Source organism: Pinus tabuliformis, chromosome 7, assembly GCF_031772625.1.
Source record: "Pinus tabuliformis cultivar Carrire ecotype Pingquan chromosome 7, CPIR1, whole genome shotgun sequence".
Taxonomy (NCBI): domain Eukaryota; kingdom Viridiplantae; phylum Streptophyta; class Pinopsida; order Pinales; family Pinaceae; genus Pinus; species Pinus tabuliformis.
In genome coordinates, this window is record NC_142293.1 from 1,002,411,438 (window position 1) to 1,002,437,287 (window position 25,850).

At 38.4% G+C, this 25,850-nt stretch overlaps 1 pseudogene; it reads right to left on the reverse strand.

The window, feature by feature from the left end:
• Positions 1-8,092: 8,092 nt before the first annotated feature.
• LOC149250966 (1-phosphatidylinositol-3-phosphate 5-kinase FAB1A-like) overlaps positions 8,093-25,850 on the reverse strand; it is a 28,870-nt pseudogene continuing 11,112 nt past the window's right edge.

Genomic DNA, 25,850 nt, shown 5'->3' on the forward strand with positions numbered 1-25,850 from the left:
TTCACCCCTACTACCTGCCTTGGGCGCCTCGGAGAGGTTTTCACCCAAGGATCTTTATTTCTTTTTTCTTCTTTTTCCTTTTTTTCTCTTTTTTTTTTTTTTTTTTCTTTTTTCTTTTTTCTTTTTTCTTTTTTTTCTTTTTTTCAGATCTTCTTTCAGGGTGTGCCGGAGGCAGAGGCAGAACCCTTCTCTATGACCAATACAGATTTCTCCATAGTTTTGATAAACTCTTGTCTTGAGATAGGTCTCTTGTAGATCTTCAATCGATGCCCATTGACAAGCATGGGAATGGCTTCCTCATCAATGGTTCGAATGAGGACAGATCCATTGTCATGGCATTGTTCCACTACATACGGTCCCAGCCATCTGGTTCTCAACTTCCCCTTGAAGTCTTTGAACCTGGAGTCATACAACAAGGCCCAATCTCCCGGCTGAAATTGCTTGTCATGGAGATGTTGGTCATGCCACACCTTCCTCTGAAGTTGAACCACTTCTGAGTGAAGGAGGGCCTACATGCGGTGCTCATCCAGGCCATTCAGCTGCAGCAACCTTTCTTGTTGTGCATGGCTGAGATCTAGGTCCAGCTGAGCTGCCATCCTCAAAGTGTTATACTCAAACTCAATGGACAGCGAAGCTCTCTTCCCATAGACTAGCTCATATGGTGTGAAACCGGGGGTGGTCTTCCAAGTGGTGTTGTAGGCCCATGTGGCCTCAACCAGGCGATCTGCCCAATATTTTCTGCTGCTGCTCACCACTTTGGTCAAGATCCCTTCTAATGCTCTGTTGGTGACTTCCACCTGCCCATTTGCTTGAGGATGATAGGGAGTGGAAGTCCTATGCTTGATCTTGTGATGAGCTAGGAGATCTTCAACCAGGTTGGAGGTGAACTGGCTCCCTTGATCGGTGACCAGCTCTCTTGGGTAGCCAAACTTGTAGAAGATGTTCTCTCTTAGGAACTCGGCCACTTTCTCTTCTGTTGCTGCCTTGATTGCTTTGGTCTCTGCCCACTTTGTCAAGTAGTCAGTACACACAATGATGTAGGATCTTTGCCTCGAAGAGGGATTGATTGGACCCACAAAGTCCATGCCCCACTTCTCAAATGGCTCAAGAGTCACTTGAGGTTGGAGAGGCATCTCATCCCTTTGAGTCGGTTTCCCCATTCTTTGGCATTGGTCACACTGACTGACATATCTTCTGACATCTTGATGAAGTGTGGGCCAATAGTAGCCTGCCTGCAGGATCTTGAAGGCAATTCTCTTTGCTGCAAAATGTCATCCACAAGGCCCATCATGACAGGTGAGGAGGATGTCAAAGACTTCCTCTTCCCTTACACAACGCCTTAAGATCTGATCGGGGCCAAGCTTGAACAGGTTGCCCCCGATCCAAGTAAATGAGGCACTTTTTCTGATGATTCTGCTCTTCTCTTTTGAAGAGAGGTGCGGAGGGAACTGAGTTGAAACAAGGTAGTTTTCTATATCAGCAAACCATGGAGAGAGTACTGAGATAGCAAATAGATGCTCATCAGGCATCTGGTCATCCACCGTCCCATCTTCATCTGCAGACAAATCCAATCTAGATAAAAAGTCAGCAACAACATTTTCTCTACCTGGTTTATCAACAATGGTTAAATCAAACTGCTGCAATAAAAGTAACCATCTAATAATACGAGCATTCACATCTGGTTTATTCATCAAATATCTAATAGCAGCATGGTCAGTATGTACAAATGTTTGATATCCAGTGATATAATGACGGAACTTGTTTAGTGCATGGACTACAGCTAAGAACTCTTTCTCGGTTACAGTGTAATTCAGCTCTGCTTTGGACAAGTTTTTGCTAACGAAGTAAATGGCATATGGAAGCTTTTGCTCAACTTGTCCTAAGGCTACACCTATGGCTTTGTTCGAGGCATCAGTGTGGATGTGGAAAGGTAGGGCCCAGTTTGGACCTCTCAGGATTGTTGCTGACACCAACTTGTCCTTTAACTCATTCAAACTCTTCTGACAATCGTCAGTCCACCTAAACTCCACATCTTTTGCCAATAGGCCAAACAATGGTGAGGCTAACTTGCTGAAGTCCTTAATGAATCTCCTGTAGTATCCCGCTAATCCCAAGAAACTCCTAACATCCCTGACCTTTTTGGGAGGTGGAACCTTCTTGATTAGAGCAATTTTGTTGGGATCCACCTGTAACCCTTGGCGAGAGATGGTATGGCCTAGCATGGTCCCTTCAGTCATTAGGAATTCACATTTTTCAGGGCTAAGGGACAAGTTCATCTCGATGCACTTGGTGAGGACTTTTCCAAAGTTGGACAATGCTTCCTGGAAGTTAGCCCCGTAAGGAGTAAAGTCATCCATATAGATTTCTACTGCATCATGGACCAACTCTGAGAAGATGCTCAGGACAGCTCTCTGAAAGGTAGCAGGAGCATTGCATAGTCCAAAGGGAAGGACTTGGTAGGCAAAGGTACCCCAAGAACAAGTGAAGGTGGTCTTATCTTGGTCTTCCGGGCTGATTTGGATTTGATTGTACCCGCTAAACCCATCCAGGAAAGAGAAGAACTTCTTTCCTGCCAGTCCATCCAACACTTGATCTATGAAAGGTAGAGGGAAATGGTCTTTCTTGGTAGCTTTGTTTAGCTCACGGTAATCCACACAGATTCTCCACTTCCCATTCTTTTTGGGAACCAACACTAGAGGGGACACCCATTCACTATCTGAGATGGGGTAGATGAATCCGACATCCAACAGTTTCTGCAATTGTTCCTTGACAATGTCTTTAAGTGCTGGATTCATTCTCCTTTGAGGTTGCCTAACCAGTTTACAATCCTCTTTGATGTATATATGATGGGTACAGACCGAGGGATGGACTCCTTTCATCTCTTTATAACTCCAAGCAAAAGAATCTAGGTGGTTGGCCAACAGACTACACAGCTCCTTTTCCTGGGAAGGAGATAGGGAGGAGCTGATTTTCAATGCTTTCTCAGGGCCGAACTCCACATTCTTAACTCTGGGAGTGACAGGGTTGGTTGTACAAAGATCCACTAAGGTGCTAGCTTGGGCATCCTCCACCAATTTTTCTAAACGTAGTGCACTGGTAGGTGGGTTTTGGATCAGAGTCTCAATCAAGTCATCCTCAGTTGGGGGATTTCTTTTAGTGGTATCTAGGGTACAAAGAGGTGCTGAATACACCTCGTCTTCTTCTCCTTCCTCCAACCAGAGCGGTAAATCATGCTCTAAAGAAGGTTGGGCAGGAGGGTATAGGACTAGCTGCTTGGACATGGGACCATTTTTGATGGTCATGTTTCCTGCCCGACAACTTATGTAAGCATCTGCAGTAGCTAACCAAGGCCTTCCCAAGATGAGAGGATATCCAGTAAGCTTGGCCTTTGGTTGCAGAACCAGGAAGTCTGCAGGGTATTCCCAAGAATCGATGGAGACCATGGCATCCTCCACAATCCCTTCGGGAGTCACGGTGGAGCGGTCTGCTAATTGCAGTACTGTCGAGGTCTTCCTCAAGGAACCCTGAAGATTGAGTTTAAGCATGGTATCCCTGGTCATCACATTGATGGCCGCCCCCAGATCAATCAAGGTGTGGGGGATAATGGTGCCATTGATGTGAACATCTACTACAGGACTTCCAGGATCTAGGTACTTTGGGCAGATGACTTGTCCTAGCATAAGGTCAGACAGTTGTCCTATGACATTGATAGTTGAGGCATCTTTCTTCTGTCTGCCTGGGTGTTTGAAACACTTCTCCTTAACCAGCTTGTTATAAATGGGCACATCCTTGATAGCTTGGAGAAGGGGTATCTTCACACACAACTGCTTGAGCTCTCCCAGAAGCTCATCCTCCTCTGGGTTGGGTTGTGTGGTGGCTGTTAGTCTCTCAGGAAAGGGTGGAATAGGCTTTGGTTCACTCTCCTGATGGTCTTCCTCATCCTCTGGGGGAGGAGGTTGGCGATCTGGAAGAGTCTTTCCAGATCTAAGATTGATCTCTTGGATCTCCACAGCATAGGTAGGGCATGAGGTCTCCCCAGTATATACCTGCTGAGCCTGTCTATTGTTGGGGTTCGGGTTCGGTTGAGCAGGCATCTGAGGTTGCCTTGGAGGAGCATGAGGTAAAGGCTGAGGTTGAACTGGTGGTGGAGGCAAAATGGCAGGAGGAGTGTTGTATTGGGGCCTCCACCCCGACTGAGGTGCACTCCATTGAGGCTATGACTGGGCATGTGAATGATAGGAATGAGAAGTAGGTTGAGTAGGGTACTAAGGTGGATAAGACCATGGAGGAGGCATGGACCAAGAAGGATGAGCAGGGGGACCCCAATAAGGCATGGGAGTCGATTGGTTGGGGTTATAATAAGCTTGTGGTGCCCCTTGCATCCCCTGCTAATAAGGTCTAGATCCTTGTGGCCTCCTTTGGTTGATGAAATAGAGAGGTTCAGTGGGGGCTTCGGTTCCTTGGTACATGGCTTTAAACCCAGGTAAGGTTGGACACTGATTTGTTGGGTGGTACTCCTCACAAATGAAACACACTTCAACCGAATGTAATGGGCATTCGTTCTTAGGGTGTCTTCTGGTGCACCTAGGGCAGAAGACAGCCAAGGCTCTCTCAGCTTCTTATTTCTTCTGTTGGATCCTGAATGTGTCCAGTTGCATGGCAATGGTCTATCTCACCTCACTCGTAAGATCTTCTAATTGGTTTGTAAACTCATGTTTGGAGAAAGGGACACCAGTGGAGAGGAGATTTCCTCTACCTCGTTTCCTAGCTGCCCTGGAATGATTTCTAAACACAGTCTTGATGTCCTCATAAGGCAGTTGGTAAATGTCCCCCCCAGCTAACATGTGAAGGGTGTCTAAGAGATCTTCAGGGACTCCTCAGAGTAGAACCAACTTGAGGGATTCAAGGTCAAGTGTGCACCTGGCCCGCTTATAGCTAAGTTGGAACCTCTCCTCATAATCCTCTAAGGACTCATCATTCCCCATGGTCATCTGAAAGATCTCTCCCTTGGTTTCCTTAGACCTACAGTAATCCCTATACTTGGTATTGAAGGCTTGCTGCATTTGAGCCCAAGTAGCGATGCTATTCCCAGGTAGTCCCATGAACCAGCGTAGGGCTGCATCCTTAAGGGTTGAAGGGAAAAGCTTCAGCTTTTGCTCATCTTCAGTATAGTCATAGGTTCTACAAAGGACAACAAACTCAAACAAGAAGGTATCAGGATCCTCAGTGGTCAGTCCATGGAAGTGAGGCAAGGCGGAGGGGCTAATGTTCTTCATTTTCATCTCTCCATTGGTCTCTCGGATGGGCAAAGCTCCTTCTATTCTCTCATCTTCTCTTCTATTATCAACCATGGCTTGAGATGGAGTGGTCTCTAACTCTTCTTCTTCTATAGGGTCTTGGTATATCTCAGGATGTTCACCTATAGGTTCCTCTGGGTCACTGTCACCAAAGAAGAGAGAAGGGTGACTCAGTGAAGTGGTGGGGGTGTTTGGTAGGAATTTGCTTGATCTCTCTCGGTTCCTACGAGGCATGAAATGGAAAGGACTTTTTTTTTTGCTTTTTCTTTGCTTTTCTTTTGGTACCTGCAAAACTGAGACAGATTGATCTACAACTAACTATGAAAGATGTAAAATTAACTGAAAGCAGGAAAGAACTAATCTACTTTGCTCAAAGAAATTGCAGAAAGGAAATGCTAATCTATGAAAGCAGGAAATGCTAATCTATGAAAGCAGGAAATGCTAATCTATGAAAGCAGGAAATGTCTATGCTACTTTTGTAGAATGGAAATGAAGTAAACTACTAGCAGAAGGTAAGAGTACGAAAGTAGAAGAAAAGCAACAATTACTAATACTCTGATGCTTCCCCGGCAATGGCGCCAAAAAGATGGTGAGCTCCAGTATTGTAGCAATAATGCTACAACTCCTGGGGCTTCCTGTCTCTCATTTTATCAACCCGGTAGTTCGTACAAACTTGGAAGCGACGGTGCTATATGCAAAAGTACTAGCTCTTGTCACAGTTGTCACTTGGTCAGCTGGCACAAGTCCGCTAGGGCTCAAGCCAGCTTCTATAGGCTCTCAGAAGAAGCTTGCTAATTGATGGACGAAAGCTATTCTCAAAGGAAAACTACTCTACTTGACAAAATGGACTGAAAGCAAATCAAAGCATGTAAACCTAGGAAACCCTAATTTAACTAGTCTAACCTCTATAATGCAAAGAATGTGAATGAAACCTCTACCAATGCTGTTGTTACCTCTAATAAGTGGAAATGCATGGATCTAAGCTACTTGCATCATAAAAGACATGTTTTTGTATTTTTCCCTTAAGTGAATGGAATGATTGTGATTTTGTGCTAACTAGGGTTTGGTTGTGCAGATGGGATGGAGAAGGAAGGAAAGCGTGGGACAGGTTGGGGAGGCTAGGAGAGGTCCCTAGGGATCCTTAGCATCCATCCACAGAGGTTCCTCGCATTCAGATGCTCAACAACTGAGTGAGTGGCCTCCTACAGGATGTCTGCAGGGGATCCTACAGGATACGCAGAGATTTCTACAGGATGTCTACAAATTGCTACAGGATGACCTACCATGAGTGTTTGAAGTGATGGAGGAGTGATGGAATGGTAGGGGGAGATGTGCAAGGTAGGAATAAGGCTGGTGATGGCTCAGAAGCAGAAGAATAGGATAGGGAGTGAGTGTAGGGAGTAGGTTGGAAGATAGAGGACTAGGTCAACGAAAAGTGCTAGAGAATGAAGCTATGTGAGGAGTGAAAGACTTTGGGAGATAACAGAGTGGAGCAGGGGTCAAAGATGTGTTTGCATGTGTGATCAAGATGGAGAATGAGGTAATGGAACGAGGGAGAGAAGTGTAAGTGAAACAAATGCTTATGACTGTCACCAAACCGAAAATGCATCAACCTAAACTACCTGTGCGTATAAATTCAATGAACATCAATCCAAAACGCGAAGGAGAATGTGCATGAAGCTCTGATGAAGGCGTGTGCAGGTGTGAATCATGTGGAAAGATCTATCATAACGAGACTATGTTGCAGCATGTATGAAGTGAAGAACTGCGTGTTTTTGTGGCTGGTATAGGCTGCACTCCAATCTCCAAACGGAGATGGCAGTGGCGACTTCCTCAACCTTTTTTGTTGGAGCTCCAATGTATTATCAACCTGCTAATCTAACTAAACAACTGAAAGCAATTCAACCATAAACTAGTCCTATCTATGCTCATGAAAAAGACTAATTCAACAACCTGTAATTCAAATTGCATGTGAAAATGAAAACTCAGAGTGCTAAAACGAAATGCAAACAACACTATAGCAGAGGGGATCTATGGCTCTCAGGTTGGGCCCTAACCTGAGAGCTATAGTCTCCTTAAGAAAACTCAGAGCTAGATCAAAATCTGCCTTCTTTATTCATAATCTGATGTTATGCCAAAACTGGCTTACAACAAGAACTAACACCGAGCTGTGCTCCAAAATTACAATAGTAATGCGAAAGTTTCAACAACCTATCAAAGGCTACGGCCTCTATACTTATGCAAAACAGTGATCCAACAAGTGTCCTTGATTTTAGGAGCTCGGCTGTCCAACTAGAGTTTAACTGCTGATCCTGTAGGACAGTCATAAGTGTTGTTCCTGTAGAACAGTTGTAACTGTTGTTCCTGTAGAACAGCTGGCTGCTTCTAAGCTCGGAGGGGAGATGGATTGGAGCTCGGAGTTCTTGGTGGGAAACACGAGGAAGGTCCCAATACTATGGACATCCTCTCCTAAAAACCAACAGTGCCACCTCCTTGTCTCCTTGTCTCCTTTTCACGTGGTCTTTTCTCCCTTTTAATGCAAAAACCTGAAATCATAATGCATTATTCACGTAGATAAAGTGTCTACCCTTCTTCCTGCAAACAACACGAATAAACTAAGAAATGCATGCATAAGCAATAAAATATGAATGGTTTGAGCAAGTATAATACGCCAATATGAGCCCAAATTGTACCAAAATTGGGGCTCATAAGGGGGTCCTATTCCATAGGTATTATAGGCATATAAATAAATTAGCAAGAATCTACCCATATGTACAATATGTATCATAGAGTACCTATGTAGTTTCATTTATGAGCCAATCTTGTTGATGTGGATCATGGAACTCTAATTTTGAAGGCGGAAAATGCACAAACAGAACATTGATGGAGGAATATTGGAAAGATGCAATCATACTGCCAAACCTGTCACACTGAATTTGGGAACAATGTAGGTCTAATATATTAGTATGGAATAGACATTAACTATCATAAAAAAATTACGGGTTCTCTGGAAAAGTCAAGAGCTACATAAATTATGTAAGATATCACAAGGTCAAAATAATAAAAAAAATAACATGAAAATTTGTTGCAATTACAAAGCAATCGAATTCAGTGGCATACCTATAAAAGCAGAGGCAATCTCGATGTAATGAATGACCACAACTAGAAACTGTACTTGCTGCAATATGATTAGAGAAACTAAGCTCTAGGAATTTTCCAAAGGATAAACCCCATGTAGCATCAAACAAGACTACTCGTCAAGTTGCTTCTGGAACTCCATCTTTCCATGCACATTTCAAGCACCACGTCCATATTTTTCCTTCACGTTCACTAAGTAATGGCAGCAGTAAATGTAAAAGTCTTACTGATATCATGAGGCTACCCTGACAGTTTGTATAACAAAGAACATGTTCTTCTGAGGGTACATTACAGAAACGACAACAAGAATTTTGCATGTTTTTGGTATTTTGTTACATCAAAATTTGCCATTTATTACTATGTAAATGAAAAGTCTAGAAGATAGCAAGACAAAACTATGGAAGAAGAATTATAAATGAAGAAAAAATCTACCTAAAAGCTACAGAAGAAGAAAAAGACATGAATAAAAAATCTACCTGGTCAAACAAATCATCCTGCAGGCACCTTCCTAATGGCTTGTCAAAACAGGCATAATACTTGATACAAAAGAGTAGGGAACACTCACAGACTGTCCCCTTCAACACAAAATGAATCAATAAAAAATAAAATATACTTTAATGATCAGAAGGAGAAAGTGGAAAGTCTTCTTTAGAGAAAACATTTTCTTGGTTTCTTTGCCCTAAAATTTGCTCATCGAGAAAAACCTTGAACGTTTCCCTTTTTTCTACTCCTTGATTCTCCCATGCCACCTTCCTAGGTAGCTCCTCTATTTTTATTTGATAATTAAGATTAATCTTGGATGAAACAAAAACATTGAAACCATTTGCCATATCTGAATATTTTGATTCCTTAACTTGAAGTTCTAAATATGACGTGTCTGCCCCATATGAACGTAGACCCACAAGAGATATAATTTCAATTGAATATGCTCTTATTGAAGCTGAAAATCGAGATGAATCACGTGAAGGAGTAGCTAGTAGGGAAGGTCTCTATCCAAATGGATATGTATCCCATTGTGCCCCTGTAGCTTGAGCACATGTATCTCCTATGGAGGATTTCCTAAAACTAATTTATGTTTGAACAATGATTCCATCAGGACTAGATTTACTAGTAACATGTGATATAGGTGGCAACATCCCTCCACTAGTAACAGGTGGTTTGGACTCCCCATTATTGTTATCAATCAGAGGGTCATTGGATAAGGCAGAGATAGTCACATTGTCTTATACATTTTCAGGTTTTTCATTTCTCCAAATTGGTTTTGTTCTTGAATAGGAACAAAAAAAAGGGGTATCATATAAATAGATCTATCTAAACTTAATTATTTTTCTAGAAATGCAACAGTTATTAGTGATTTCAAGGGAACTTCAGGTAAGGTGGCACCTTTGTCTGCAAGGAAACGAGTCTCAAGGGCTAAATGGTCAGCTGCAAACACTGAATATTTAACAACATGTTTAACTTTCTTCAATTGATCATGATTTGCACCCATAAGAAGAACCTGTAAACACAAGAGCAAAGAAAGTCCCATAAATTCCGACTTCAAAAAAAATAATATGACTTAATATCAAGATGTCACCTACTTTGGAGATAGTCAACCACATGAGATACTTTCAAGAACACAATTTTGAGAACCTCTTTACTTTGTTGGAAATATTTTAGAGAGAATATTAGATTTATTTCTAGGCTCCAACCTCCATCTGCGAATTCAATTATCATAGCATAAATAATAGAAGTACCATTTCTACTAGACATTTTATACTTTCAAGGAATATTAAGCATAAATATAATAATTATTTTAATAACAATGAAATATTAAAAATACACAATGAATTCTATATAGTTTTCCACCCTTGGAATCACCACCCTAGGCTCGCAAAGGGTGGAAAAGCTTTGTAGAACAACACTGAAAAATAACTTTGGTAAGCATATTTGAAGAGAGGAACTCAGAAGAAAGTTTTTTGCAGCAGAACATCACTCAAAACTCTTATTTGTTCTTCTGTATCTTACTCTTCTATAGTCTTTTAATGGAATCTCATTCATCATCTTGGGGAGAGTATGGTTATACAAATCATGGTGGAAGAAGTGGTGAAGGGAGAGGAGATGGTGCAAAAATAATAGAAATTTCCCATTGATTCCCCCTCTGTTAAAGTATGTCACAAAAAGATAGAGAAAAGGGAGAAAAATAAGGTGGAAACTGTAGAAATTCTCACTGTAGATTAACCTGATTATGCAATATACTAAAGAAAAATACTTAATCTACTTCTATAATCAAACTTGCGGAAGCTTAATCGATTTGAGCAAGATCAAACAGAACACATATAACAGAGAAGAAGAATTAATACACATGAAACACAACAGAATTCTATGGAGAAACCCTTAGCTAAAAACCCTGCTATCGGTATTATCATACAAGGTGGAAATACATCAGAATAATACAAAGCTTTGGCTCCCACAGCTAACCAGCTCTCAGTACAATCCTCCTAGATGCTTATAGGCAAACAAGGCTTCTCACAAACCTTCTCCTCTACCCTCCAAGCCTCCTATTTTCTTGCGCAGTTACCTTTGGGTGATCTAGCTATTACCCAATGTAACACTGATCTCACACATTGCTCCAACACACTGTCAGAACTGCGTAATCTTCAAGGAACCTTGCTCCTTTTGCATGGATGAGTTTCCTTTATAGGAAAATTCCTCCAACTAATTGTACAATGTCTCTGTGTTTAATCTCAACTGGGTCTTTGTATGAACTGACATGCATGAGTTATTTATGAGAGATCTTCAGTTATCTAGAGTACACTAGTTTGATGCATGCATGCATTAACTGAATGAAATCACAATTAGTTCCACAAACTATTTGGAACTAATCTAATTGGTCTTAACTAATTACATCTCAAATACAACTCATCCTTATCTCCTTAATTAAGGGATAACTTCCTCAATCAAAGGGGTAAATGTTGCATGACTTCACAAAGACTTCTAGCTTGAATTTCTCCAACTAATTAATCCATAATTAATTAATTAATTATTTTTCAAGCAGCGGGTGAAACTATATTTGAATCTTAATAATCAGTTTTAATTCAAGGACAAATTAAAATTGGAATATTCTGAATGCTATTTTTAGCATTTCTATTTATAACATTTCTTGTTGCTATTTTCAACACTCCCTCTCAACAAGAAAGGAATTCAATTCGATCCCGATCCTGAACCTTGGAATGTTTTGCATGCAACACTTATCTCAAGTGTTGTTCCTCCAATAACTCTAGAAACATAAAAGCATCCAACCTGAATCAAAATGATGCCTCTGTCATCAATGTCTCTCACTGCTATTGCATATGTCGACTGAAAACTTTGCACCTTTCTGCTCTTCAATATTTGACTGCTCTAGCCTCTGTCACTTTGATCTATGACTGCATCAATCCCACTGATTCCTCCCACTGCTATGTACTTTGGGCTTCCGTAGCAAGCTACGATTCATGAGATAAAACCACTCAATGGACCCTACCCAATTTCAGCCTTCTTGGGACTATCACTTCACATCACCCCACCTCACACCTGGAGGTATGGCTGCACGTGATCCCGCCATTGACTTGGCTCGACATTTCCCCCTACTGGAGGTCTCTACATGAGTGAATTCCTCCACTCGATCTCCTCTCAGCATCTCCAATTGTGGCTCCCCCATAATTGTCTAAGACTTATTTTGGGACTGCAGGTTGAGAGGTAATTTACTCTCCCTCTCAACCACCAAGTCTCCAACATTTTCCTTGCTCCTCAAGGCTTTGCATGTATCTTGAACCTCAAGAGCGTACAGGTTCTTGGCTAGCACACCAATCTGTTTCATCTTTCCCACCGTCATGAAATTTTCTGGAAAAAGAGCTGATTTTAAATCAGCGATATCTCCCTCATCCGAACTCCGATTTACCGAATTTTTTTTTAATTTGGGTATTTTTTCACAAGGAATCCAGATATGCTATTTTTTAATGAAAATTCTGAACAAAAAAATTCAAATCTTCTCTGCAAACGCGCGGCCCATTTTTTTATTTATTTTTTTCTAACTTCAAATTCATCTCAGTGGACCTATCATCTAGGAGAGGATAACATGTTTTTTTTCCTTGGGAGACCTTCCATATTCCATCTCATCAATGATCATTTTGGCATGTCATTCATGTTCAAAGATACAATTGCGTTCATTTCTTCCAATAAATTCTAGGGTTCTATCACAATCTACTAGTCATTTGGCTAAGTGATCATTTTTCAAAAACATCAGAAGTAGAATCTTGATATGTACTCCTTTCCCATCAAATTTCCAATTTTATTTATCCACTTGAGTTTTTGTTGATCTCTGTGCAGTTTTATTTAAATGCATATCCCACAGTTCATCAAGCAACTATTAAGTTAATCATTCATAAGATCTCCAACATGGTTCTTAGGATATTATATCCATGTACATCAAATTTATTCATATGTAGATAGCTACATTCTTTTGTCTAAGGGTTACTGTGCAATACCATTATCTTTTAAGGTTTTTTATTTGAAGAAAATTTTGAGCTATCCTTCTTTCAAAACATAATGTTGAAATTCTCCTCTATGTTGCAATATCTCTTCAATTTCCTCATGTGAAATACCCTTGATTTCAAGCATAACAATCATTACAAAGCACTTTCACTGATATAGCCCCAACAACTAAGAATGAAATGAAAGTGCTAACGATTACATTCATATTGAAAACAATTTGTGCTAAAATTGAATTAGAAACCCAATTTGAATTTTCAACCAATCTTCCACCAATATCCTTTTACCTTAGAGGATAGAACTCAGAGTTGATGACCTAAGAAAGTGTTCCCATTCTAGAGGTGAAATAAATAATGTTCAGTTCCAACTCAAGAATAGCCACCTAACCATACTAGCTTGGGAATCCTCAATCAACCATGGCCAAGACTCATCCTCATGGGCATGCCTCACTAATGAATTTGACAATAAACAAGCTTTTGTAAACAAATATTTTCCTCTAGATGAACGATATCCACATCAAAGGCCATATTTTATACATCTCATACAATATCATGTTGTACTTGTAGAAATATTTTGTGGACATTTGTACCCTAAAAATTGTTGGGTTGTTTTCTTTCTTATCAAAGCAATCAAGCTAGAAGTTATCAAAGATAACATGCGTCTTTCCTAGCCATGCTCCCACACAGACCAATGGGCATCCACTTCACCATATCTCAATGATTATTAATTTCCAACTCCTACAAAAAATTGTTTCTAGTGCACAAGTCTTTATACCAGAAACAATATAATGATTCCCAAGAACAAAACAACCACAAACATCATAACCTGCTTTCATTGTATAGGGACAAGAATGCTACCTTGTATGACATAGAAAACTTATTGGATATAGTGAAAACTTAATATATCAAATGTGTCTATCAATACCCTCAAATCTCTAAAAAAACGTGCACAACAATTATTCAAAGCCTATGAAAGTTTGAGGGGTAACAATTTGCATCTTCACAAATCTCATCTTTATAATTTTGTGCTTTTATCAGTCTTTTTGTCTAAGATAATTTTGTGACTAATAGCTTCATTGTCACCATCAATGAAAACTCAATTCCCACATCCTAGAACATTATTTTCTTCTGCAGTACCTGTTAGGGTCCTACAATTTATAAGATCTCAAGATGATTGAGTATTTCACAGTTTGCAGATTTCAAATTGATCATAGATTTCAATATTCAATTGATTTCACAAAAAAAAGAGAAGAGAAAAGAAATGAAAAGAGGTTATAAAAAAGGAACAAAAGAAAAAAATGAGAAGAAAAGAAAACCCCAAATGTTGTTCAATTCATACAGTCTAAGCATGATTGAACAAATTTCAATTTCTGTTGATAGGTTAGAAAATAAAGATCTACCACAGAGTTTAATCTTGGAAAATCAATAGCTAGGTAGAAATGAAATTGGTTCAACTGTTCAATCTGGACCAATGGAAGAGATAAGTGATAGAGTAGGTTAGAAATAAAAAGAGAAAGTGAAAAGGGTCTGCAAGTCCAAATGCACCCTGCCAATGCAAAAAGAAAGAAAAAAATGTTAGATTAGAAAAATAAAGGGTAGGTAGGTTGAAAAGAATTACAAAGGAAAAAGACATGAAAATCTCTTTAAAGTCTTATGACATAGTTCATGTTTTTTCCTAATGTTGGAAAAATAAATTAAAAAGGGAAAGGGGTCTCATATAATTATTCCTAACTTTATCCTATACTCCTATACCTCGCTCCCTTATTAATTTTCCTACCCTACTACTCACCTATCCGTCACATCAAATATTACCCACCCTCACCCCTCATCTAATCTCTGCACCTGTCATACAATCTAACGACCCATATGACTTCCCTGCCCCCCCCCCCCCCCCCCCCCCCCCCCCCCCCCCCCCCCCCCCCACCCCCCACCCTCCGAAGGTTAATGCCGGGGGTGGGGAGGAGGGGTGGGCCCAAAATTAGTGGTTTCAGACCACTTACATGTCACAGACGCAAGATTTTGCACCCCCCCCCCGACTCATTCTGCTTACCACTCCAAGGCCCTCCTAAAAAGTGGTTTCCACATTTCATCAAACCGCCTTCCACCGTTATGACCATTAACCAAGACTACCACCCCATGATGCCACTCTGTCACATCCGCCTATCACCTCCATTCTCGTGCTAAGTCGTTGCACATTTAATTGGCTGGACCGTTAGCCAACGGACCCGCGCCGCTTCATGCCAATCCAACAGAAATGTTCCTAAAGCTACAAATGCACCATTTCCCACCCATTTACAAATTTTAATGTGCTCTCTCTACTTACAGGTGAAATTCAAGAATCATTCAAGCATACACAAAGAAAGCAGCGAGCACACTGAAAAGAAAACACAATTGCAAAAGGCTCCATTTTTCTGCATTGTTCAAACATACCCCTTCTTGAATCCCACTTCCTATTCATTCCCTTTCCTTTTCCCACTCTAAGTTCTCATTTCTTCTCATTCCTTTCTATTGTAGTTCAACTGCAAATTCAACACAATTTAGGCTTAAAATTTGTAGAAGACAAGCATGCCACCAAACAGGAAAGAAGAGGAGGTTTTCAATCCAATGGTGCACCCACCACTGGACTTGGACCACATTCCACTGGCAGATAGAGACTTCAAAATACATGAGACACTCTCAGAATTTGAACTATTTGAAATCTACTATTGGTGGGAGGACAAATTTGTTGATGAAGTGGATGACATAGGGCTCTGGGACATCAATTTGCCTTTCTATATCTTTCCAAAAACCCATAGCTACCCAGAATTAATAAGAAAATGCCACTCATTCTATAATCCACAGAAAAGGGCAATGATAGCCCCAACAGGAAACATACTGTTTAAGATTGATGCCAAATCTATAATGCATATGATGCAAGCTCCTATCATTGAAGGAACCACTCCATTTTCCCATGAGATCCTCAGTGAAATGTATCAGAGGCTAGAGTTCACCAAAAGAGCGAAAACCTTAGAACTCTTCATGACTCAGTAAACCCCACTGCCTAGCAAGAATCCTCCTTATTCCTCCTCTGCTTTACTTGATAGGACCAGAAATATAGTCACTGTACTTTCATATTTGCTAGGCTATTATTCAGATCAGTGGCCTGATGAGGCTATTATAAGTTTCCTATCCATCTTATCAACATAATCAAAGCCCTCTGTCCTATTCAATTTCAGTCAGTTCCTAGCAAATGCCATCCATGAGAAATTTGTAAATTTCCTCACAGAGGAAGTTCTTCAGTACTCTTCAGTACTTGTATATATGTTTGTTTATTTTTAGGCAGACAAATTTTAGTTTACAATGAGCAAGCTAAATGAAGAAGGTGAACCCCAATTTGTTATTTTCTAGACAACATTAGCGATGACGGATCAAAAGGACTTCGCCTACAAAACATTTGTAGAAATGTTTGTTCACCCTGTTGGGCGGTTAATATGCCATTATTATTATCACTCTTGAACACTTATTCCACCCATTTCTATTATTCTTCATCATGTCATTTGTTATAATTTATGATTTAAATCCATTTTATAAATGATTTATGCTGTTATGGATGAATATTATTTATTCTCCTTTATTTCTAATAAATTGATGATTATGCATGATTTTATCAATGATAGTTTTAATAAATCAGTTGTAACATTATTCACCATTTTTAGCCTCCAAGATAATTTCCAGATTGAAGATTTGATAATTAAAAGTGCCAACTCAGAAATTCGCTGGAATAAGAAGTGAAGGTTTTGCGATTGAGATTCTGACCAAATGGAGCAGAATCTGGAAAATCCAGAACATGCGTTTTGTCCAGAATGGGCCCAATTAACTTTGAGAAAGAATGTTTTGCCCAAATTCGGCTTGTACTGGGAGAAACACAGGGTTCTTTGAGCACGATTTTCTAAGATTTATTGTTGCGGCCGTCCTCCAAATCTTAGCTGCAAAGCCAAATTCACCTTGCTCTTGTTGAAAGCTGGATGGAAATATATCTTCTTGTTTATCAATTGGTTGGAAACAATCTAATTTTGTAATAGAAATCATGTTGTAATTATCTTGATTGTAACTGCTCTTTGATCTCTCTTTATTTAAATCACAACAGAGATCAGAGACGGGGGTGATTTACGGGTGATTTCAGGGTGATTTCAGAGGGATTCAAATGATGGAATTGAGGATGAATTAGAGATTCAGAATTGAGGATGGCAGAGAGAATGGATAATGGCTAAGAGATTGAGAGATTTCTTGTTGTAATCCACTGTAACTCTGCTTTGATATTTTAATATAAATCTAGTTGCCAATTCATCTTTGATCCTGAAGTAACCCAGCAGCATCCGCTGGCGGCTAAGGGCCCAGCCTCTGGTGGAGTACGCTATTGCTGTTGTATTATATCTTTATGCTTCATGTGTGGTTTGATCTCTTTTCTTTTACTCTGTTCAGTAATCTGACGCACTTTACCATTTTACATATTGGCTCTGTTATACTTGATTGAATATTATTGTTACTTACAACAAGGAATGCTATGCATCACATTATTGTTTATTTTGGCAAATCATATAGCATTGTTGTTCCTTACATATTATAAGTTAACTGCGCTGTACATTCCTGAATTGGTACTAACGTATGATTTATTCTTAAATCATGACTGATGTTTATTTGGAAGTGCTGTTCTATTATTTCATGGTCGTGATTCATGCATTTTGTATCGAAGCTCAGATTACTGTCCCTTTTAATGATAAGTGTGTTGCGTGCTTGATTTGGATTGTTGTACATTCATATTTGATTGATGTTCCATTTACTGCTATTCCATTTTAGATTTGTTGTTCCATTTTACTTTCTGCTGTTCCATTTACTTGCATTTGCTGCTTTGGTGTGAGAGAAGGTCTAAGGTTGTAGTGAGCCTCAGCAGTCGCTGCCTAGCTCCCAGACCTATGGTCCATGCTCTAATTTCCTTTCCATCAGTTTCTAGAGGGATGGGTTATTGGTACCGAACCTTCGATTGATGCAATGCTTGGTGTGATTTAGCCTTTTGAAGTAGTTAAGTTGTAGACATGCACCCATTTACTTTGTTGTTCATTTCTATTGATTAATTGCACTAGTTTGCTTTTAAAGAGTTTTCATAGTTTACTTTCAATGGCAGCTTTACTTCAATTTCGATTTCCTTTTGATTGCTTTAAAGCAAGACTGTCAACTGTAGAGAACATGGGTTATTGCTTCCTCGTTCCCAGATTGATTGTATTGTTCCACTTTGATTTCAATTGCATCAATTTCCAGAGGAATGAGTTATTGCTACTGTATCCTCGATTGATGGTTGTTTGAGTGAATGATTTAGTTTAGAACATTTCAGTTTCTTGTTGCTCCAATTAGATTTTGTTTCCAGCTTTCATTTACTTTTGCATTTTAAGCACTATACTACAAAACATTACTCTTGAGTAAATCGCCGCCTTAGACTGAGTACACTCTTGAAATAAAAAGTCGTCCCTGGGTTGATAATTAATATGAAGGTAATTAGGAGTTTAAAAGACACCTTTTTATCGCTCCACATTTTGGCGCCGTTGCCGGGGAGAGTGTATCCATTTCTAAAGAGTAGTGTGAATCTAATGAGTGCCTGTTAGGGAAGAATTGGATCTTAAAAACGGAAGGTAAGAACCTACGTGCGGAGCATGTAAAAGCCCTGCTCCACTGTCCGCTTTCCTAACAGATTTGCTCATGTTTGAATTTTTGTGTGAATGACTAGGAAAAAATAGAAATTTTGAAAAATAAATCACATGATTTCACTCAAGTGGTGATGTAAGCACCACCCATTTCACTAACTAATTTACAGGAACATTGGAAGGAGGAGCTTCGAAGGAACACATGAAGAACATCTTCTGTTATGGTAAGAAATTGCCCAACATTTTTTGAATTTCCTGCTCAACTAATTCCACACCTTCATCACAATAAACCAGTACAACATGCTTACAGTGTTGAACTGCCAAATTTACCCACCCTTCCCACCCATTCTATCTCACATGCGCTATCAAAGAAAATTTACAATGAGATTCAGAATGTTTTAAATTCAAAAACTGTAGAAGCTATGGAAGAAAATGAGGTTTCTTGTAGGTTGCACCAACAAACCATTTTAAAAGCTCAAGAACTTCATGGTATGATGGGAAATCAAGAAAGTAACAGATATATTGAAGATTGGTTTCACTCCATCACGTGTTTGCATGATCACTGCATACTTCAAAAAATTTTGAAACCATCTTTTCAAGGGAAGTTGGCTTCTCATACCCTAATTTTTATCAACATGCATTTTTCGAATTTGGGTATGTTCATACATGAGGCCTTATTTCTAACATGGTTCCACTGGAAATACTCTTATAAATAAACATATTCGATTCTCAAAGAAGAGTAGGATAGTGGAGAAAATAAAATAAAACAAACACATTTTTTTTATTTTTGTAAAACTAGTTGTTTCTTTTGTTGCAACATGCTATCGAAATCAACATCGGTGATAAATATTTCAATCTATTTGTGTCATAATAGAAATAATAAGTTCTACAAACACTCATTTTCATTTTTATCACCAATTTGAAAAAATGCTTGAATATCATTTTTTTTGGCTTGCGGGCCTGATGAACTTTCTGGAAAAACAGTCGGGACAGTCATGTTTTGAGAGACCAAAAGTGAATATTTGTAAAACCTGTTTCTACCCCAAGTAGAACTTGATGTCTAATTTATAACCCAATTTGAATTACTCAATTTGGATTTCAAACGAAAAAGTTAGAACCAAAACATTGACCGGATGTCTAGCGGGCAACTCAGGAACAGAGTTGGGACAGTCCGTTTTGGAGGCCTAAATGAATGAATTTTTAAAACCTGTTTCTATGGTAGATTCCCCTATGAATCTAGTTTAAAATGCAATTTGAATCACTCATTTTCAATATCGTATGGGGAAGTTATGATCAAAATACTGACCGTCTATCGTAAATCAGCACCCTTAAAACTATGTCTTTCCGGATGTTCCTTACAGTATTTGACTTATCAATTTTTCTTGTCTTCAAAACCTGTTTCTATTGGAAATAAATAAATGAATATACTTTCATTTCCAATTTGAATCATTTGAATCCGACATCCAACGAAAACTTTATGCTTGAAATATCAACTGTTGGTCTAAGATGGGTAATAAAAAATGACTCTGTTAGACAGGTTGTTCTAACTAAAACTGAAATATCATATCATTGAATCTTTAAAACATGTTTCTACTGGAGATAAACCTTTGAATTAGCTCTCATTTGGCTTTGGAATCACTCAATTTCGACGAAAAACAAAGAAGTTGTGATTAAAACACTGCAGGTTAGCATGATTGGCCACTGCTCTCCCGCAGGTAACAAATAAGTTTTACTTTATTATTGTCTCCATGGATTTGTTCTACAGAGTAACTACTTGTTAGTTTTTTTGTATAATTCTTGGATTAAGGGAGCCGTGCACCTCTCTTTCTCCATGATTTAATGTTTTATTGCAGGTAGACACTCGTTTTTTTGGAGGTCCTAGGAGAAAAAGAATGTCAATTTATGGACAAGTGATTCTTCAAAGAAATTTTAAATGAAACAAACGAATTTCATCCAACTCATTACCCAACGGATTCATAATAGAAGAAATGAAGAATTGATTTCCATTTGAAGATTCATTTCATGCTGCCAAAACATTTTTCGAATAAATCATTTTTTTTGACATAACATCATAGCTGTTGTAACTTAATTTATTTATTTACATACTGTTTTTTGTTGTTTCTTTTCTAATTTCTCTTATATTTTGTGTTTCAGGTGTTGCTTCACTCAAAGTATAACTCATCCTCAGCATCAATACAGTGAACAACGAATTACTTCTTTGCATGCTTGCATTTTATGCTTGTGCATTTTGCTGTTCCTTCTCTGAAGGGACAACATTTGTGTGCACTTTTGTTGTTTCTGCTGTTCCTTTTCCAAAGGGACACCATTTTCATTTTGATGTTCCTTTTCCAAAGGGACGACACTTGCGTTTTTGCTGATCCTTTTCCAAAGGAACGACACTTTTCATTTTTGCTGTTCCTTTTCCAAAGGAACAACACTCGCGTTTTTGTTGTTCATTTTCCAAAGGAACGACACTTTTGATTTTTGCTGTTCCTTTTCTAAAGGAATGACACTTTTAGCTTTTGCTGTTCCTTTTTCCAAAGGAACGGCATTTGCATTTTCACACTTTTTTTGTGTGTATTTTTGCTTTTTTTGTGTGCATTTTCTTTGTTGTTCCCTACACGGAACACCACTTTTTGAGTGTTTTTGCTGTTCCTTAAAAAATGCAACACTTTGGGAATATTTTTGAGAAAAACCCTTTCCTTCCTCTTGTAGGATTACTCCTAGTTCATCTCAACCACATTTTACTGATTCCCTATCATGGCATGAAGTACACTACTTTTATAAGGACAAGAGTTATGGATTCTATTGAAACGAGTTAATATCATTCACGTTATGATCTTTAACAGGACAACTCCTGGATGATAGCTTATTTTCAAAAATGACACAATTATTTATATACTACTTTACTGCATTGTTTTCTGTTGAACATGATATTGATTGATCATCTTAATACCATGCTGGTTCCACCCTTCCTCATTATAATCTTCTCTGTCTGTAATAAATGAGATTACAGGTATATTTTTCTATTGACATGTTCAACTTCTTCCACCACCCCTGCTCTTAAGGAGTACTGAGCCTCCCTCTTTTTATCATAAAAATATGTAATAACAACAAAATTTTGTTCACAGATGGAGGATAGGGGGTCTCATTACGAGCCAACCTACCATGTTCATAAGGTTGTAAGAAAGTGACATTCCCATTATGGCCACCACACCAGGGTTATGATCCATTGGATAGCCAAATTATCCTTGGAACAGGAGGTCTCATCACGAGCCGACCTGATCACTTTTGCTACATCCCAGTGAATGGCAGTGTGATTATCTGGTTACCACGTCAGCACACTGATCTCTTCTGTAGAACAACACTGTAACTCTCCATTTATAAATTGAGGATCCTGGCTCATATGGGTTAAAAAGCAACCCTGCCGAGGCTATGGATGCCTGCTGGCAGCAGCGGCTCTGCTTATGGTATTGAAGTTATATCTTATCGTCAATTATTATTATAATACCCTTTTCTTATTTTTCTTTTTATCAGAGAAGTTATTTCCTTAACTTTTTCCCTGTTTTGAACCTTTATGCATGATAAATTGTTTTATGATCAATCGCATCATTTTCAGCTAGCATACTATCAGTAAAGCATATTTTTGGCATATTGTTGTTCTTTTTCTCTTTTTCATAACTTATCATCAATCCTAGGCGTCCTATTTCTTATTCATAACTATCTTTACATACTCTGCTCTCAATATAACCATAACTTTCACCGTCGTATTATTGATAAGTGTACTCTGCTTCATTTACTGATATATTGTTCATTCCTATGCCTTGCCATCAACATAACCCCTCTCATACGCTTTATGGTCATGGACTTCCTTTTCCAATTAGAGGGGGCTAATGTATGCATTATGGGATTTCATGCGATATGATTACTGCACTTTGCCATAACTTGTTGATTTGACCAAATATTAATATTGCATGTATACAAAGTTTTTCTGATTGACATTTTTGCATGCATCTATTCAAAGCTAACACTATGGATTCAAGAACATTGTATGCAAAATAGTGCTTTGTTTACAGGAGCACAACAAGTATGGGCAGAATTCTATTCGTAGCATGACCACACTATTGCACTTAACAGAGGAAGTTCGCGAACATGAACAATTCTTCAGACATGGTGTGCTTACCTGGATTCCACCTTTTGCATCACTTTCCGCACCAACTCAGCTTCAACAACTGCCAATCGATATATGTCATTTCACATTTTTCTTTTTGGAGGTAAAACTCGAGGTAAAATAGCATAATTTTCTAATTTATTACGAATTTAGGAGAATTTAATGAAAATCCATTTTGAGCATTATTTATCATCCTTCATTTCACATCTTTACCACTTCCCCTTTTTCAGCAGCATATCATTTCCGAGTGTGGGGGAGTGTTCCTTCATTTATTTCTTATGACCACGTCATTCATATTCTTTATCATCCATTGCTATTCTTATTCATTCTCAACACCTCCCTTATTCCATGTTGTTTTACACCAAGCATAGAATTCAACAGATAGTAGCAACCACCTCTATTTGTTTTATATCATCACATGAGGGCATGCTAATTTTTCAAAGAGGGGGAGGAATTGCTATGCATGATGGATGTTTTCTATTTTCTTTCTCATTTAAGGCATACAATTTCAGTGTAGAAATTGATTTCCATAATATTTTTAAAACTATGAACTCAGTTCTTGTGATCTCTAGGAAACACAGACATACTATTAAAATACACATACCTAGAAAATTTCAAGATAAATTGGTTCATAAAATTTCGGAAATCATGCACTCTCACCTACAGCCATTTTGTTTATATTTCATGATCCGTGCATCAAAACAGTCCGATTTTTGGATCATAAAGGCATTTATATATTATAAATTTACTTGCCAAATTTCAACAAAAGTTGGTTTATAGTTTTTGATAGAATGGTTAATGAAGTTTGCTGTTACTTATATCATATTTTGTTGCAACTTCATATATACATATAGTTGAATGTCAATGTAAAAATTGTTATGCCTTCATCAAGTTTACTAAAAGTGAATATTCATTAATTAAGGAAGAATTCATTTTTTCTATCCATTTCATGAGCTGAGATGAACATATTTTATTGTCTGGTTAACACATGGGTTTTTGTCTTTGGGTTGCATGAGCACATGCAATATATTCAGTTTTCATTGCATGAGGACATGCAACATATTGAGTGTGGGGGTATGTTGGGCCATTAATATGCCATTATTATTATCACTCTTGAACACTTATTGCACCCATTTCTATTATTCTTCATCATGTCATTTATTATAATTTATCATTTAAATCCATTTAATAAATGATTTATGCTCTTATGGATGAATATTATTTATTCTCCTTTATTTCTAATAAATTGATGATTATGCATGATTTTATCAATGATAGTTTTAATAAATCAGTTGTAACATTATTCACAATTTTTAGCCTCCAAGATCATTTCCAGATTGAAGATTTGATAATTAAAAGTGTCAACTCAGAAATTCGCTGGAATAAGAAGTGAAGGTTTTGCGGTTGAGATTCTGACCAAATGGAGCAGAAACTGGAAAATCCGGAACATGGGTTTTGTCCAGAACAGGCCCAGTTAACTTTTTAAAAGAACGGTTTGCCCAAATTCAGCTCGTACTGGGAGAAACCTAGGGTTCTTTGAGCACGATTTTCTGAGATTTATTGTTGCGGCCGTCCTCCAAATCTTAGCTGCAAAGCCAAATTCGCCTTGCTCTTGTTGAAAGCTGGATGGAAATATATCTTCTTGTTTATCAATTGGTTGGAAACAATCTAATTTTGTAATAGAAATCATGTTGTACTTATCTTGATTGTAACTGCTCTCTGATCTCTCTTTATTTAAATCACAACAGAGATCAGAGAGGGGGGTGATTTCAGGGTGATTTCAGAGGGATTCGAATGATGGAATTGAGGATGAATTAGAGATTCAGAATTGAGGATGGCAGAGAGAATGGATAATGGCTGAGAGATTGAGAGATTTCTTGTTGTAATCCACTGTAACTCTGCTTTGATATTTTAATATAAATCTAGTTGCCAATTCATCTTTGTTCCTTAAGTAACCCAGCAGCACCCGCTGGCGGCTAAGGGCCCAGCCTCTGGTGGAGTACGCTGCTGCTGCTGTATTATATCTTTATGCTTCATGTGTGGTTTGATCTCTTTTCTTTTACTCTGTTCAGTAATCTGACGCACTTTACCATTTTACATATCGGCTCTGTTATACTTGATTGAATATTATTGTTACTTACAACAGGGAATGCTATGCATCACATTATTGTTTATTTTGGAAAATCATATAGCATTGTTGTTCGTTACAGATTATAAGTTAACTGCGTTGTATATTCCTGAATTGGTACTAACGTATGATTTATTCTTAAATCATGACTGATGTTTATTTGGAAGTGTCGTTCTATTATTTCATGGCCGTGATTCATGAATATTGTATCGAAGCTCAGATTACTGTCCCTTTTAATGATAAGTGTGTTGCGTGCTTGATTTGGATTGTTGTACATTCATATTTGATTGCTGTTCCATTTACTGCTATTTCATTTTAGATTTGTTGTTCCATTTTACTTTCTGCCGTTCCATTTACTTGCATTTGCTGGTTTGGTGTGAGAGAAGGTCTAAGGCTACAGTGAGCCTCAGCAGTCGCTGACTAGCTCCCAGACCTATGGTCCATGCTCTAATTTCCTTTCCATCAGTTTCTAGAGGGATGGGTTATTGCTATCGAACCTTCGACTGATGCAATGCTTAGTGTGATTTAGCCTTTTGAAGTAGTTAAGTTGTAGACATGCACCCATTTACTTTGTTGTTCATTTCTATTGATTAATTGTACTAGTTTGCTTTTAAAGAGTTTTCATAGTTTACTTTCAATGGCAGCTTTAGTTCAATATCGATTTCCTTTTGATTGCTTTAAAGCAGGACTGTCAACTGTAGAGAACATGGGTTATTTCTTCCTCGTTCCCAGATTGATTGTCTTGTTCCAGTTTGATTTCAGTTGCATCAATTTCCAGAGGAATGAGTTATTGCTACTGTATCCTCGATTGATGGTTGTTTGAGTGAATGATTTAGTTTAGAACATTACAGTTTCTTGTTGCTCCAATTAGATTTTGTTTCCAGCTTTCATTTACTTTTGCATTTTAAGCACTATACTACAAAAAATTACTCT